Raw genomic sequence first — 16,614 nt, 5'->3', positions numbered from 1 at the left:
GTTTTTTTTTCGTGCTTCGTGCTTCGAGGGATATGAAGGTAATGCCATGACTTACAACACTTATCGGCATATCAAATTCAACAAACAAATCGCGTAATGCTATCAATTGTTTTACTTATTTTCCGCGTCTTGTTATATTTGACTCTCTCTCTCTCCCTCGTGATGGCATGTTATGATGAAATGCGATTTTTTCGTTGGCATTTTGATGAGGTGTTAAGTAAATGGAAAAATTTTGTGTGTGTGAAAAGTCAATTGAAATCCAGCCAATGATTTTTTTTCTGTACACAATTTTGTTACAAAAAGCGCTCGCATGGAACATTTTTCGTCAATATTAAAAAAAAAGTTCAAGCATCGATACTTCACGTGGAGTACTTAGCACGTGGTGTGCGTAATATTGCCAGCATCACATGTTGTGTTGATAAAAGCCTGATAAAAGCGATAAAAATTTTGTACTTGAAAAAACCAGAAGAGCGCCAATTTACATAATCGATGAGGGCGAATTAGAAGATGATAAAACGCATTCACTCTTGAGAGCTCTTCGTCTTGTTTTCGCAAAAACGGAAGTGAGGAAAGAGCAAAAAGTCAGCGAAATAAAAGGAGTGAGTGTTTTTTGCCTACTGGTTATGTTTTGTTGTATATTTAATGATTTTTTACGAGGAATTTTTATTGTTATTAAAGCTGTTTTTACGATCAAAGTTGAATCCATAATCCGTGTTGTTCAGAAAGAGTTGATTGTTTTTGTGCTTTTTTTTAGGGGTTGGTCTGCGAAGTTCATGCTTTACTGGAGATTTTACCACTTTTAATGGGTTGATAATGAACAGATGGTCAGAAAATTAAGGAAAAATGTGGAAAAGTTGCGGTTTTTGTTATGCAGAATGGGGCACCAGGTGGATTAATTTTACTGTCAAAATGGTTTTTTATCTACATTTTTTAAATTTTAGGCCGTAAAAATTTTTTGTTTTGATTTTTTGGGTTTAAAAAAAAAAAACGTAAAATCATTTCTAAGAAATATGTCTAATTCGTAAAAATCTCTTAAAATAAAATATAAATAAATTATTTAAATTTCATAAAATAAATAAAATTAAATATATTTTAATTAAGTATGAAAACAATGCTTAATTTTTTTTTTAAATATTTAAAAATAAATTGGTCTGATAATTGACTTGAAAAATAAAAAATGTAAGAAAATCTCCAAAATTTACATTTTTGTTAAAAATATCAAATGCAAAAAAAAATACAAATGATTGCAAGAAAATTTTTTTTCTTTAAATAATTTTTAATTTTTTGTGAAACTTGGAAAATTTGATTTTTTTTAATTATCACTTTTATCAGTATTTTAAGAGTTTTAACTAAATTTATTTACTTTATTTTAATTAAATTTATACTAATTTATTTTTTTAATAATTTTACTTAAATTTTTTTTCAATATAATTTAATAATTTTGAAAAATTTTTCAATTTTATTTTTTTTTTGTGAAAGATAAAATTGAAACAAAAATGGTGGAAAATTATTTAAAATTGAATAATTTTTCTCGAAGTATTTTTTTTTGAGTAAGACAAGATTTTTCAAAATCCTCAGACAATTTTTTTGACAAAAAAATTTTTGAAAGATTTTAAAATTTTTTCTATGTCCTGTGGGTTTTTAAATATCTATCAATAGCGGAAGGAAGGGGATGTCAAAGAAAAAAAAACTAAATTTTTCACAAAAAAAATATTGATAAAATTTTTCAGCACTTCCTCTCGCAAAAAAAAAAATAAAACTTTGATTGCCATTTCTTTTATTTTCTTCTCCTCTTTTCTTTCCCATCTTTCTTCTCCATTTTCTCTCTGTTTTGATTATTTATGCAAATTATATCAAGATTCGCCGAGCACTTGTAATCCACGATTGAATTGCACTTGCCACGCTCACACCACCACACAGCGGATGAAGAAAGCGATTGCATAAATAAATTATAAGTGTTCGCATATCAATTTCCATAACAATGAAGTCTATTTTTAGCAGGCAGCAAGACAGCGACTATCCACACAGCGGATAGCAGTGAACTTGACATTTTGTGAATGAGCGAATAAAAGCATGAATGAATGAATGATGAGTATCAATAATTAATTAATTACGAACGCCTATTATCTCTATCGTTAGCCATATATGAAGCTACATTTGACGTCGAAATTTAGTTACAACTAACGGACTGTTTCCACCATAACAATACAATATGGCAAAAGACAATGCGCAAAGACAATGGATTTGGTTCATCAATCATTCTCTCTCTTTTTTGTCTGTTTTATTTTTTTATCATCATTATGTTGTTGTTGTTGCTTTTTATAACATTGATAATAATTAATACCACAACAATAGACTTTGTTTGGGTCAGGTGGATAATGGAGGGGATTTATAAAACGAATGAATGAATGGAAAAAAATTGTTGAATAAAGCATGAAAGTTAATTGGGGATCATTAGCTGGAGCATTGTATGAGAAATTTTAGCAAATTGTTAAAATCCAGGAATTAAGATGTTTTTGTGACACATTTTTTTCGGTCCCATTTTGTGCAGCAATTCTTTGTAAAAATCAAAAAACTTGAGATAATTAGCAATTTTATGGGACCTAAAAATAATTAAAATGGTGAAAAATCTGGAAAAAATCATAATTTTTGGGGCACTTTACTTTCCAAAGCGTTAAAAAAATTTTTGATTATTTTTTTTTCTTAAAAAATTTTATATTTTCAATTTTTTATTTTTTTTTAAAAAAATTTTTTTTAAAAAAATTTTTACCGCATTTCGAAGAAAAAATGCGGTATTAAACTCGACTTGTCGTGTGTGTGTGTGTCAGTGTGTGTGTGTGTGTGTCACCTGTGCCCCAAAATTTTTTTTTGTAATTCTTAGTTATTTAAGGACCCTGAAGGTCTGTGGGCAGTCCCTTGGGTTGTGAGGTGTATGGAATTGTGAAAGGGTCAGATTTGTTTTAGATTAAAAATTTTAGTCCTGATTTTTTTTTAATAAAATATTTTTATTTTGTGATTTTATAAAAATTTCAATAATTTAACAAATTTTTACAAAAATTCTAATTCGATAAATTTTAAAAAATTTAAACATTTAAGTTTTTTTTCTCAAAAATCTTATTTTTTAATATTTTTTAATCTATGTGACTTTTTTTTATAATTTTTTTTATTTAAAAATTTTAATAAAATTTTATTTAAAATTTAAAATTATTTAAAATTTTGAATTTTGTTACTGATTTCAAGTTTTTTCTCCTTTCAGGTGATTCGCGCCGCATCCAGTCTAATAAACAACGGTCCCGAAGAAAAAGTCTCCAACAAGAGAACATGGGGACAACGTCTCAAAATTACGAGCAGCAGTAATAACAACAAAAAATCGCAAGAATCAAAATCCAAACAATCCACGAAAAAACAGGGAGCATCTCCGGCACAACAACCTCCCGCCGCCACAATGATGGTCCATCACCAACATTCCCCAAGTGCCTTGTCGCGTTCCATGAAGTACGCCGACCCCTACATGTATGGCACAATTCGCGGCATTCCCGTACCTCGAGTCGATTCCTTCAACGGCGGTTACATCATAAATCCGCTTCCGGCCGAAGTGGCGGTTATGGTGTGTTCCTGCCCGGAATACTTGAGTGGCACGAGCAAGAAAGAAGTGAAAAAAGCAAGTATTTGTAAGAAATGTAAAGGATCTCGTTTACCTCTGGCACCGATAGGGGGCACGGTGCGCGTTCGTAGTTCGCCCAGCATGATGGCGTCGCAAATGATGATGATGCAAAGTGGGGCAGCTACCGTACGATTGCCTTCGTCTCATTCGCGGGTTCGTCCATCGATTTTTGACATGCAAAACGATCCGTATGACCTGATGCGACGAAATCGACTTTTATCACCGGAGCTACAGTCAGCTGGGAAAAGTAAAGATGTTTTGAAAAGTTTTCGCGCCAAAAGTACAAGTCCATCGAAGAAGCCGAAAGCGAATGGCAAACGAAGCCCGTCTCCCAATGAAAACAGTATTAACAAATGCAATCGTGGCCGAAGTATCGTGCGGAATGCCAGTCGTCGCGCCATGTCGATGGAAAGTCAGAAAGATTGCTGGGTAGATCCCGACAAAGAAAGCGAAAAGAAAAATGGCGCCGCTCGTAGATCAATTCTCGCATGTGACGTGAATCCTTACGAATTGGTCTCGAATGAAAAACAATCAGATGACATTTTCGACGCCGAGCTACTTATGCACTCCAAACGGTACGAAGATCTTCTCGAACCCTTGTACCATCTGCAAAAATCCACGAGCAAAGTGATCAATAACGTAGCTGCGATCGCTGGGCAACGCATCCGACTGTTCACCGAGTCTGCCGGACAAAAAACAAACAAACAAGAAAAGACGCCGGAATACGAACCGGTCGAATATTTAAACCAGGCGATTCTGGGAGAGATGAAAAAGCCAGAAGAACCACAAAAAATCGAAGAAAATCGAGATAATTCTCCCAAACGTCCCCCAAGACGCAAAATTGAGGTTATTTTAAACAAAGATCCGGAAGTGAATGAAGAACCAGATGCCCCAGCGCCCCCTGTAACGCCTCAAGAAACCAGTGAAGCGCCATCTACCCCGACAAAAATTGAATTAATTACAACAATTGAATTAGCCACAACGCCCATCAAGTCGATTCTCAAACGCACCTCAAATTATCCGACGACGATGGAAGAGAAATCCGACGATAATGAAACAGCAACACCGCAACCGGATGACACAACAGTTGTCACGACGAATTCGCCGTCGCAACGCAAAAAGGTGCAATTTCTCGTGGAGGAACAGATAATAAATGACAACGATGATGAAGTGCTTGATGAGCTCGAGTCATTATCAGCAGAAACACACGGCGGCAACGACGACACAACTGTTGATCCCCCAAAAGGTGATAACAATGAAAATTGTGCAAAAAAGGATTTGCGAGACAATGAAAGTGCATTATTACAACCGAGAGTGGCGGTTGGTGATGTGGAAGAAAATAATAAAGCACTTGTGGAAATAATAACGAACGAAAAGTGCAGGAAAATGACAAAAGAGTCGACAACGACAACGGCAACAGGTTCAAATGATGATAAAAGGAGAAGTAGTTGTAATAACAATAAGAATGTGGGCGACAACAAAGAAAGATCCGCGAACAAAAAGGATGATGGTAAGTTTAAAATGTGGCATTTTTTTAATGATAATTTTTCTCTCTTTTTTTTGTGTGGAAATGTTTTTAATTTTAAAATCTGCTAAAAGCTTTTGTTTCGTGTTAAATTTGGCGAAAAAAATGAACACATTTTTAATGAAGAACGTTCTTTGTTTTATCGCGTAGATTTTTTTTGACATAAGTGAATTTTGTGACAAATTTACGTTTTCAAGGCTAAAAAATTTATTTTTTAAGATTTTATCAAAATTTTTTATCATTAATCAACATTTTAGATATTTTTAAAGTATGTAAGATTTGATTATTTAAAATTGATCTCAAAGAACTTCAAGTTAAAAATTTTAACAAAAATAAATAATAAAAAAAATTTCCGTCAAAATTTACTGTCAAAAAATTTTGAAAAATATTTTTTTTTTCAAAATTATTTTAGAGAACAAAATTCTTTTAAAATTTTATTTAAAAAAAATAAATTTTTTTTCTATTTAAAATTTTATTCCAAGCATTACAAAATTTGATTTTCATGACGTCTTTTCGTCTTAAAAACTGAAATTATACTGAATTTATTTATTTTTTATTCAACAAAAATTTGAACTTTAATTTTTGGTGATAAGATTACCGATTTTTGACCCTAATTAAAGATTTTTAAAGAGAAAGATTCGATTTTTTTGCTTCAATTGTTTCGATTATTTTGCCCATTTTGTCGTTTTGAGTGCGAAACATCTCCAAAACCATCGACATCATGAACTTGTTGACCATGATTTGTTGTTGACGAAATTTCTTCTCATCATCAACGAAGCTTGGGTCATTTTCGAGATTATCTGAGTACTGTTTGAAGGATCTTTCGAAATATTCTATTGGATTTATTTGTAATTCTGATTTTTCGTCGTCAATTTTTGTTGTTGTGGTTTCAATTTTTTCTGGTTCATCTAAGAAGCAAATTGTATTGTTTATCATTTTATATGGTTTTTGTACATTTTCCATAGATTTTTTAGGTTTAATTGATGAAATTTTTACATTTTTTGTGTTTAAAACTTCTATAATTTCTTCCAAATATTTGCACGTAAAATTATTTTCATCAATAATAATTTCTTTCAAATTAATTTCATCTCGAAGAAGACCATGAACGTTCAATTCTGTCAAATTATTTCCAATTAAGCCGAGAAATTTTAAATTTTTCAATGGTTTCAGTGTCTCGACGTTAAATAAAAATAATTCATTGTAAGCCAAGACCAATATTTCAAGCTTTTCTAGTCCATTGAAGGCATTCATATCTATTGAATTTATTTTAAAATTCATTAAAGAAAGTTTTTCCAAATTGGGAAGTCCTTTGAACATGTTTGCGTCCAAAACATGCAACTTTTCTTTGACAAATTGAATTCCTTTGATCTGAATTCCACAAATAAATTCTCCGATCTTCTCTATGGAACAGTTGTAGGTCCGAATGTGTGTTAAATTTGGAAATGACGCACAAAATGAACCAGTTAACGTTTGAATTTCGGAGTCGACCACAATTAATTCTTGCACTTCGCTTGGATTTGTTGAGTTAACGATAAATTCTGTTGTCATCACTTGGCTAATGAAACATGTTTCACCATTTTTTTGACAGTTGTAAACCTGGGATTCACAAAATTTTAATGAAATAATGAAAAATAAAATTATTTTAAAATGTTTCATGATTAAATTCTGATGCAAAACTGAAGAACTGTAAATTCTTGTGTTCAAAATTATCTCAAAAGCGGAGTGCAATGAACGCCAAATCAGAATTTTTGATTAATTTCATGCAAAATATTAACGACATAGCGCCTCTGAAAAACTTTCGGGATGAATTTGGTTTAATTTCAAATGTAAAATTTTAGCTACAACAATATTTTGCAACACAGAATAAAATAAATTGAATGCAATCATGAAATAAAACATACATTCATTAGATAAATAAAATAACGATGTAACAAGAATGCGGGCATAGAAATTCGAGTGTGTGTCGTGTGTGAGTTCTGTGCTGTGATGCATTGTTTGTTTTTGTATGTAAAAGTTATCATAATAATAATTACATAAAATGTGTTGCCATATTTTTGCCTTTTTCCTGTGAACGCAGTTATTTTAATGCTACGACAGAGAAATATTTTTGAATAGTAGATTATTTAACATTTTGGCGGTTTGTGGGATTATTTTTTTATTGTAAACAAATGTAATTAAAAAAATTTTTGGTAAAGAAAAATTAATTATTTTTATATAAATAAAATTTTTCGAATATTTTTTTTTAAATTTTTCGAAAGTGTCAAAAACTTCAAATTATTAATAGGCAGTGAAAGTTTCGGTGATAGTTTTGAAAAAAATAATTATTTATGAATAATTAAAAAAATAATTAAAATAATTAAAACTTTAAATTTTTAAATAATTTAATAATTTAAATAACAAATAAATTAATTTAATTGCATGAATAATTTAAAAAAAAAAAATCAAAATTTATTTTAAAATTTTTAACCAAAATTTTTCGTTTTTTTTAATTTGAAAAAAAAAATAATTCTACTGAATTTTTAGATCAGTTTTCACAAAAAAATTTATATTTTTTTTATTTTTGGGAAATTTTTATTTTAAAATAAAGTTAAGAAACAAAAAATTTAAACATAAAATTTATTTAAAATGTTTTCATAAAAAAATTAATTGAACATTTTTTAATAGATATAAAAAAAGTTTAAAATTTATTTTTTTTTTATTTAAAAATTTTAATTTTTATTTATTTTTTATTATTAAAATTAAACATAACATTTCTATTTTTTTATTTTTATTATTGATAATTTTTTTAAAATTAAGTTTTTAAAAAAATTTTTTAAAAGTTAAAAACCTAAAATTTTTTTACAATTTAAAACATATTTTTAATTATACCTAGAAAAGTATTTTTACACTATTTTACAACATTTTAAAAATTTTTTATATATTTTTTTAAAATTTTTATTTTAATAAAAACAAGTTAAGAAACAATTAAAAAATTCTAATCATTTAAAATGTTTTTAAGTCAGTTCACGTAAATTTTTTTTTCATAAAAATTTGAATTGACTACATTTTTTACACTAGATATAAAGTTTAAAATATTATTTTTTTTTATTTAAAAATTAAATTAAACATAAATTTAAAAAAATTATTAATTAATTAACAAAATTAGGTAACATTTCTGTTTTATTTATTTTTTTATAATTTTTAAAATTGATCATTTATTTAAAATTAATCAAAAGCTCTAATAAAATTTAAAAAATAATAATAAAAATCTTATAAAAATAAAATCCTCACTTACTCCCGAAACACTTTCAAAAGTTAAAAGACCTCAAAATTACTTGCAAATTACAAAAGAACACAAAAAGTGTACAGCACAACTTCAACATATAGAAAATTATAGTAGAAAAGTATGATTTACACTATTTTACAACATCATGCGAAAATTTCTCAAAAATGAAGAGCAACAATTTCTTTACTCATTTCATTTTGCATATTTGAAATAATATCGTCTCTACTCATCTTTCACTTCTAGGAAGCACACACACATGCCGTCGTTATCTGTGCCAAAGTAGTAAAGAACAGTTTTTGAATATTTTGATCTACATTTTCTTTTACTTTAAAATAAAATACTTCTTCTTCTTCCTGCAAAAGTATTCTGACACTATTTATTTTAAAGTCTCGAAAAAACAAAAGAAACACGAAATGGAGGAAAAATAGGAAAACTTTTTCATTTGTGATGTGTGTGTTTTGCTATTTTGTTTCATTTTTGTTGCCAACTTGCCAAGAAAAGCCCGAGCAGCACTCCACTATTTAATAGCTGGCATAATAATGCTAAATGTTTATGATGCTAAAAGTGTTGCTGTTGCGCTAGCAGGAAAGGTGTTACTACTGCTGCTGTTCTAATGCAGAATAGTTGTTATAATTTACAGTAAGATGTGCAAAATATGAGTTTATAGCTCTCACGAGTCACATTCATGCAAAGAGTCGAAGCGCAGAAAAAGTGGCAGACGTTGAAGAAAGGAAAGTTTATTGTTCGAGATGGAAAAGTGTTGTTTCGCACTCGCTGACAGTTGTTGACTTTCAGCGTTTCTTTTGTTATTTCATCTTACGCCACTCTTCATTATTATTTTTTTTCTTTTTATTACTTTTTGTTTTGTTTATTACAATGGCGTTGCAGAGATGCAGATTTTATTTTTTTTTTAATAAATAGCTCCTCACCTTTTTTCGCAAACATTTTTCTTTTCAACGTTACTTCAGAGCGATTACTCAATTAATTTGCATTAGCTGCCGCACCTCGTTGCAACTCGCAACTTTGATAACAGCAAACCGAACCACTTAAATAGAGGAGTTCATTGCCTTTTTGCAACTTGCAGCTGAGTGATATCATTTTTTTTTGTCGTACGTGATGCAATCTTGTCAAGTTTACTTAATGAATATTTTCTAATCAACATCACTTGCAATCAGCAGCAACAACAAAAACCGCACCATCAATAAATAATAAATAAATTTTGCACACACTTAAGCAAGTGTGAGTGAACGTGCCATTAATCAAACGTGAGAGAAATGCAATTTTTTTTTTCTGATGCATAATAAATAAGGTGAGGAGGTGTTTGATGCTGTTAATCAGCTAAACAAGTGGAGTAGCTTTGAAATTTAATTTGATGAAGATTTTCGTTTATGAGTTTAAAAAAGAATTTAAATTTTAAAGAATATTATTTTATTTTTTTGTTTCAAAAAAAAAAAATAAAGAGAAATGATTAAGAATTAATTTTTTTTATTTATTTTTGGTACAAAAAAAAATTAATTTAATTTAGTTTTTGTAAAAATTTTTAAAATTAAATTTTATTAAAATTAAAAAAAAAAATAAAAAATTTAAATAATTTTTAAAAAAAAATTTAAATAAATCATAATGGCTTTAAATAAAAAAGGTTTTGAAATTTTGCTTTTTAAATTTAAATTTTTTTAAATTTTGTGACATTTTAATTTTTTTTAAATTTCTATTATAAATATTCGAGATCGGTAAAACTTAAATAATTTTAATATTTTTTATTTTTTTTTTTTTTTTTTAAAAAAAAAAAATTTTTAAAAAAAAAAAAAAAAAAAAAAAATTTAATTTTTTTTTTTTTTCTAAAAATTTTTTTTTGTTTATTTTTAAATTTTTTTTTTTGATTTTTTTGCTTCTTTTTTTTATTTTTTTAATTTCTCATTAGTTCGATCGATTTAAAATTCTAGTGGAAAAATGTTATTTGAAAAAAAATTATTTATCAAAAGTGAAAGATCAAAATACAAACTTTTAAAAACTCTAAACATAATTTTTTTGATATTTGAACATTTTTTTATGTTAAAAATTATAAATTTTTTTTTACAGTTTTTCAATTTTCAAAAATTTTTATTTTATTTCTGTATTTTAAGCATTTTTTTTAAAACATTTATTCAAAAAATGTGAAAATAACTGCAAAAAATATAAAAATTATAAAAAAAATATTTTTTTTTCTTTGATGAGCTTGACAAAGCCTGATTGATACTAAATAATCCAACAAAGCCAAAATTAATAGTTTTTTTTTTATTAATTTAACTCTCTCTGGGAATACAAAAATCCGTTTTGCCATTTTTTTCTTCATTTTTTTGAACAAAACCAGCATCAAAAAAGCGCAAAAAATCCATCAATCGACTTCACAAAAATTAACATAACCATTTTGATTGACATTCTTTGTTATATTTGCCACAATAATAAAATAATGCGACGATGTGATAAAAAGGAAAAAGCAGGTGTGAGTTATCGACAAGTAAAACTTTCTCGTTTTTTTGTTGTCATGTGCACTTCATTATCTACTATTATATTGCCCATATTTGTCCAAGAGTGCGACACGCGTGCATAACTCATCATCATCTCGTGTGTGTGTTGTAAAAGTTGACAGTTTAGTGACTTGAATTACAGTTAATTAAAGTGATGAATTATTTAGAAGTCATTAGTCGTTGCATGTTGCACAACAATTCGACATATCGCACACAAAAGGCAACAAGGATTCAATTACTGTTGATGATTTTGAACAATGCGCGGTGAAATTAATCTCTTGTGCGTTTCGCGAAGCTTTTGTTGTCCGCTAAAAAAAAATTAGGCAAAAACGTTGTCTGGCTTTTTGTCGCTATTCATTGGAAGCCACAACGTCATCCAATCCCATTAATTATTATGTAAATGCATTGTCACAGTGTTGCAAAAAATTTAAAATTTTCGATTAAATATTTATTTTTATCTAAAAAAAAATTTAATTTAATTAAAATTAATTTATTGTTTTTTTTTTAATATTTCTTACATGAAAAAAATCAAGTAAAAAATGTACAAAAAAATAATTTGTTTAGTTTCTATTTAAAAAAAAAAATATTAATTTTTTAATAAATTAAAATTTATTTAAATTAATTATTTTTTTAATTAAATAAAAATTAGGTACCTATATTTTTGCAAAATTAATTTATATTTATTTTTTCAATTTATATTTTATTTTAGGAATATAAAAATTTTTTAAAATAAAATTAGAAAATTAATTATTTTTTTTTTTTTTTGAATTTAGGAAATAAATAAAATTAATTTTACTTTTTAATTTAATTTTTATTAACTTATATTTTTTAATTTTTTTTAAATAAATAATTAATTAAATTTTATAATTTTTATTTTTACAATTTTTTATGTTTTTTAATATTAATTTTTAAAAAATATTCAAATAAAATTAGAAAAATAATTTTTAAAACAATTTAAATTTAATTTTCTACTAATATTTTTATGTTTCATAAAAATTATTGAAAATAAAAGCTATTTTATTGCAACACTGTGTAATGTGCGAAAATTGGGTATGCAAATTCGCAGAGAAAAGGCGCCAAAAGTTGCCTCTGACGACGCGCATTGCGAGTAATTAACATGAAATTCATTAAAAACTTCTATAATTGTTTAATCAAGTTTCATTTTTGTCGCTAATTAATTGTATGTGCGCCTATGCTAATGCATTTCCCTCATGCGATAATGCTTCCAGTGCGAAAATTTGCCAACTAACGAAAAAAAAAAAAAATAGTTAAGAGAAAAAACTTTAAAATCAACAGTGCAGGTGTAAGTATTTTTTTATTTGATGTTAATTATTGTGTGAGTGCTTTTTATTTTGTCTCGTTGTGAACTTTTTTTTCAACTTTTTTTTTTTGATTTTTGCATTGCAACGTTGAATGTCAACGACAACATTCGCGCTGAAAGAACGCTTGTTTGAAGAGTGTTTGAATGGGAATAATCAGCAATTCAATGTTTTTATGTTTTAATTTCATATTAAAAGCTTATGCGAGTGTGTTTGTGTGTTTGAGAGCGCAAAATAAACACGAACACAAGAGCACACTTGATGGTTCAAAATTGAATCAAACTTCAAACGGAGAGCACTAGAATAAAGTTTTCAATGGAATCAGTGTTGAATGCACTTGTTTTGTTGCTTTGAATGAATTTTTAATGAATTGCCTTTGATGTCGTCTTATTTTTTTTGTAACGTTTTGTTTTTGTTTAAAAAATTTTTAAAAAATCTTATCACAACTGATTCAATACAAAATTAGCAAAACATGCGTTTCTCTCACTATCTCTCATTTCTTATGTAATAATAACAAAAAAATAATAATAATAAGAGAATGCCCGAAATGTGTTTCAATTAACTTATTAATAACCTTCACATTCTTCGTAATGAGCAAAAAACAGACAAAATGTGGTGTGTATGTGCGTAGCTCGTGTGGCCAAGTTGGTAAGGCGCCTGACTAGTAATCAGGAGATCCGTAGTTCGAATCTGCGTACGAGCATTTATTTTTATCTTTTTGTTGTTTTTTTGTTTAAAAAAATAATTTGGCTAAAAATAATTAACTAAGAAAAATTTTTTGGGTGATATCACGTAAAATTTATTTTATTATTAATTTCGTTTAATAAAAAATCATAATTAAATAAACGAGAATGAATTGCATTCGTGTATAAAACGAATTTTGAACGCATTTCTAATTATTTCAGTTTATTTTCCATGAATTTTTAGTTTTCCCGAAAATTTTCCAATTTAAATTTTTTTTAATAATTTCATCATTTCAAAGGTACAAAAACATTTAAAAATACTAATTAAAAGTTTTTAAACAAAATTACTTCATTTAAAATTTAACGGATAATTTTTTTCATTATGCTTCAAATTGTCATTTGAAAAGAATTCGCCAAACTTGCTAATTCAAAAAAAGGGAAATTTTTTGCACACCACACATAATCGGAAAACGAATTTTTAATCACAATTTACCGCATTTTTTTCAAAAAATTACGGTAAAAATCATCAAAAATTAAAATAAAAAAAATACATCAGAAAAAAACAGAAAAAAATTTAGAAGCATGTAAATATTTTTTAAAAATTAAAAAAATTTTTTCTTAACATTTCTTTTTGTTTTAAATTCTTATTTTTGAAAATTTTTGACTAAAAATTTTGAAATTTTAATTAATTTAGAATTTTTTATATATTTTTTTAAATTATCATTTCAGTATCAAAAACATTTAAAAATACAACTAAAAATTGTTGAATAAAATTACTTAAAAAAAGACAAAAATTTAAGAGAAATTCTGTTTTATAAACTTCAAAATTAGCCTTCTCTTAATTTATCTACATTTTTCTATTTCATTTGATTTTTAACCTTTTTTTCTCTTAGTTTTATAATTTTTAGTCAAAATTTTTCAAAAATAAGAATTTGAAACAAAAAATGTTGAGAGAACAAATTTTTAATTTATTTTTATTTCTACATTACGGTAATATTAAAAATCATCGAAAATTTTGAATAAGAATTATAAATTTTGAAATAAAAAGAAAATTAAAAAAAAAATTAATACAAGTTCTTTTTCAAATTCAAAATTTTGAAAATTATTTAAATATTTTTGAAATCAATTTAATATTAAATACAATTTTTTAATATTTAAACATTTTTAAAATTCTTTTATTTTTTGCTTATTTTTGAAAAAAAAATTAAAAAAATACTTTAATTTATCAGTTTAAAAATATTTTTCCTTTATCTTCAAAAATTTTTAACATATAAATTTTTAAATGAATAAGAATGTCAAGAATTCTGCTTTGAAATAATTTAAATTAATAAATTAAAAAAAAAAATATGTAAATTACATAAAAAATTTTATTTAAAAATTTATTTTAATTTTTGCTTAATTAATTTTTATAATTTCAAAATTTAATTAATTTGAATTAAAAATATTTTTTAAAATTCTATCAGCAAGATAAGTCGCATACTTAATTTTAAATAGTTTTCTATGAACCACCGCGCAGATTTTTTTTTTATAAAGAAAGCAACTCATTTGTTGCAACTCTGACCTCATCGAATCCGCTAATCTCTCTACTCTACTCCATTTTCCATTCATTGCAACTCCATTTATTTACAAATAAATAATAATTTGCATTCAGCATTTTTTCCGCAAGTCTGAATGCGTTAAGCGAACAAAAAGGTCTAAGCAACAATAAACTTTTAATGCCAACGCGAAAAGGTACTGTTACCGCAACCATTCAAGACATTCAAGAGAAAAAAAATGTGCAGCGCACGAGATATTACAACGAACCTCAACTAATGCACGTTCGCGGTACTAAACTAGACCAAAGTGAATTAAAATGAGACTCTAAGTCACTGGTTTAAGACAAACATTTTATTATTGCACAAGCATGTAAAACATTATAATAATAAAGGTTAACATTTGGATCACGATTGTTATTTGATTACATTATGCACTTCGTAGTCGCTGTTTGGATTTTTTGAGACCGTGCATTATATTCGTTTAATTTGAATTAAAACATGAAGCACTAACTAACCTCTGTGCTGATACAAAAACTTATGCTAATATGAAATGGTAGAGTAAACAAATGAATAGATTGTACTAATAATAATAATAATAAGTGCATATAACTCTAATACGAGAAACGACAACGACGAAGAGAGAGAAAGAGCAAAAACTTCAGATAAATTTACATAGCAAAGCTGTGATTACGTAAAGTTTTTTTTTCTTTCTTATTTTTCTCCGTGCCTACTTTTCCTTGTTGTGTTTGTGCTTGTTGGCTCTTGGACGAGTAATAATAATAACAACATTTATAAAATTAATTCAATAAACTGTTCCTTATAATTTTTTTTTCTGCCTTTGTTGTTGAAGCTGCTCGTTTTTTGCTCTTTTTTATGCATTAAATATTCATTTGCATCAGATGTTTTATGATAAAGTTGGAAAATTGTAAAAGAAATTAAATGCGAAAGAGAAGATAATCAGCTTGGATTCATCTATAAATTATACCGAGTTCTTGATTGAAGTTTCACAGTTATCATTATGTTCATTAGGCAGCAGAAATAGCTATTTATTATAGTTGTTTGGGCTTCACACACTTTTATTTTATAATTTTATGTTCATTTTGACCTGTATTGACATTTGATTTGTTTTTTTTTTATAAAATCTTAACCAGGCGTTTCCATACAAAAATTTTCTTTTTGAATTAATGTGAAATAAATTCTGAATAATATTTTACATAAAATTTTTAATAAAATAATTTTACAAATTTTTTTTTTTTCAAATTTAAAGACAAATTTTTCAAAATTAATGACAAAAAATTTTTCTGGATTTTTTCTGTTAATATTTTTAAAAATTATTTTTATTTTTCAAATTAAAAATACAAAAAATTTTTTTAAAAAATATGAAATTTAAAAATTAAAAAATTATCAAAATTCAAAAAAAATCATAATTTTCAAATTTTTATTTCATTTGAAAAACGATTTTTTCTAGTCATTTTAATTTTATTTAATTTTGTTTTGAATGTTTCAAAAAAAAATTATAAAAATTTTTTTATAAATTTTAATTTTTTAAAATAAATAAAAAAACAAAAAATTATCCAAATGAAATTTTCTGGAAAAAAAAATTGTTATAAAAACAAAATTTAAATAATAAATCAAAAGAACAAAAAAATTAGCCAAATAAATAAAAAAAAATAATTAATTTAAAATTAAAAAATTCCGTAAATTTCAGCATTTTTTAAACTTTTTCGCTCCATTCAAATTTTTATTTTTTATAATTTTCAAAACTTTAATTTATTCAAATTTTTGAGTCATTTTAGTAAATTTATTTAATTTTGTTTTGAAATTTTTTTTCATCTTGACTAATTTTTCGTTTTCATTTAAAAAAAATCATAATTAATTTTTTTTATAATTTTTAATTAATTTAATAAAATAAAATTTTATTTAATGATTTATTTAATTTTAATAAATTAAATAATTTTTTTAAAATTATTTTCACTGTTTTTTTATTTATTTAAAATTTTCAATAATTTTATAGTTAGGTATAATTATTTTTTTCTCATTTTCTTAATATTTTTTTTATTTTCTAAACTTAAAATATTTTTACCATTTTTTTAAAATTTTCATAAATATTTTTTTT

The 16,614-nt window shown here is 25.9% G+C and overlaps 1 non-coding gene across 1 annotated transcript; it reads left to right on the top strand.

Annotated features, from left to right (window-relative positions):
* The first annotated feature begins 12,910 nt into the window (after nt 1-12,910).
* On the top strand, nt 12,911-12,983 carry Trnat-agu (transfer RNA threonine (anticodon AGU)). The gene has a single exon. It is a non-coding gene; the product is annotated as a tRNA-Thr (tRNA).
* The last annotated feature ends 3,631 nt before the right edge of the window (nt 12,984-16,614 follow it).

The sequence above is a fragment of the Culicoides brevitarsis genome, chromosome 2 (assembly GCF_036172545.1).
Source record: "Culicoides brevitarsis isolate CSIRO-B50_1 chromosome 2, AGI_CSIRO_Cbre_v1, whole genome shotgun sequence".
NCBI classification, from domain to species: Eukaryota; Metazoa; Arthropoda; class Insecta; order Diptera; family Ceratopogonidae; genus Culicoides; species Culicoides brevitarsis.
This window is presented reverse-complemented; position numbering and strand designations above follow the sequence as displayed.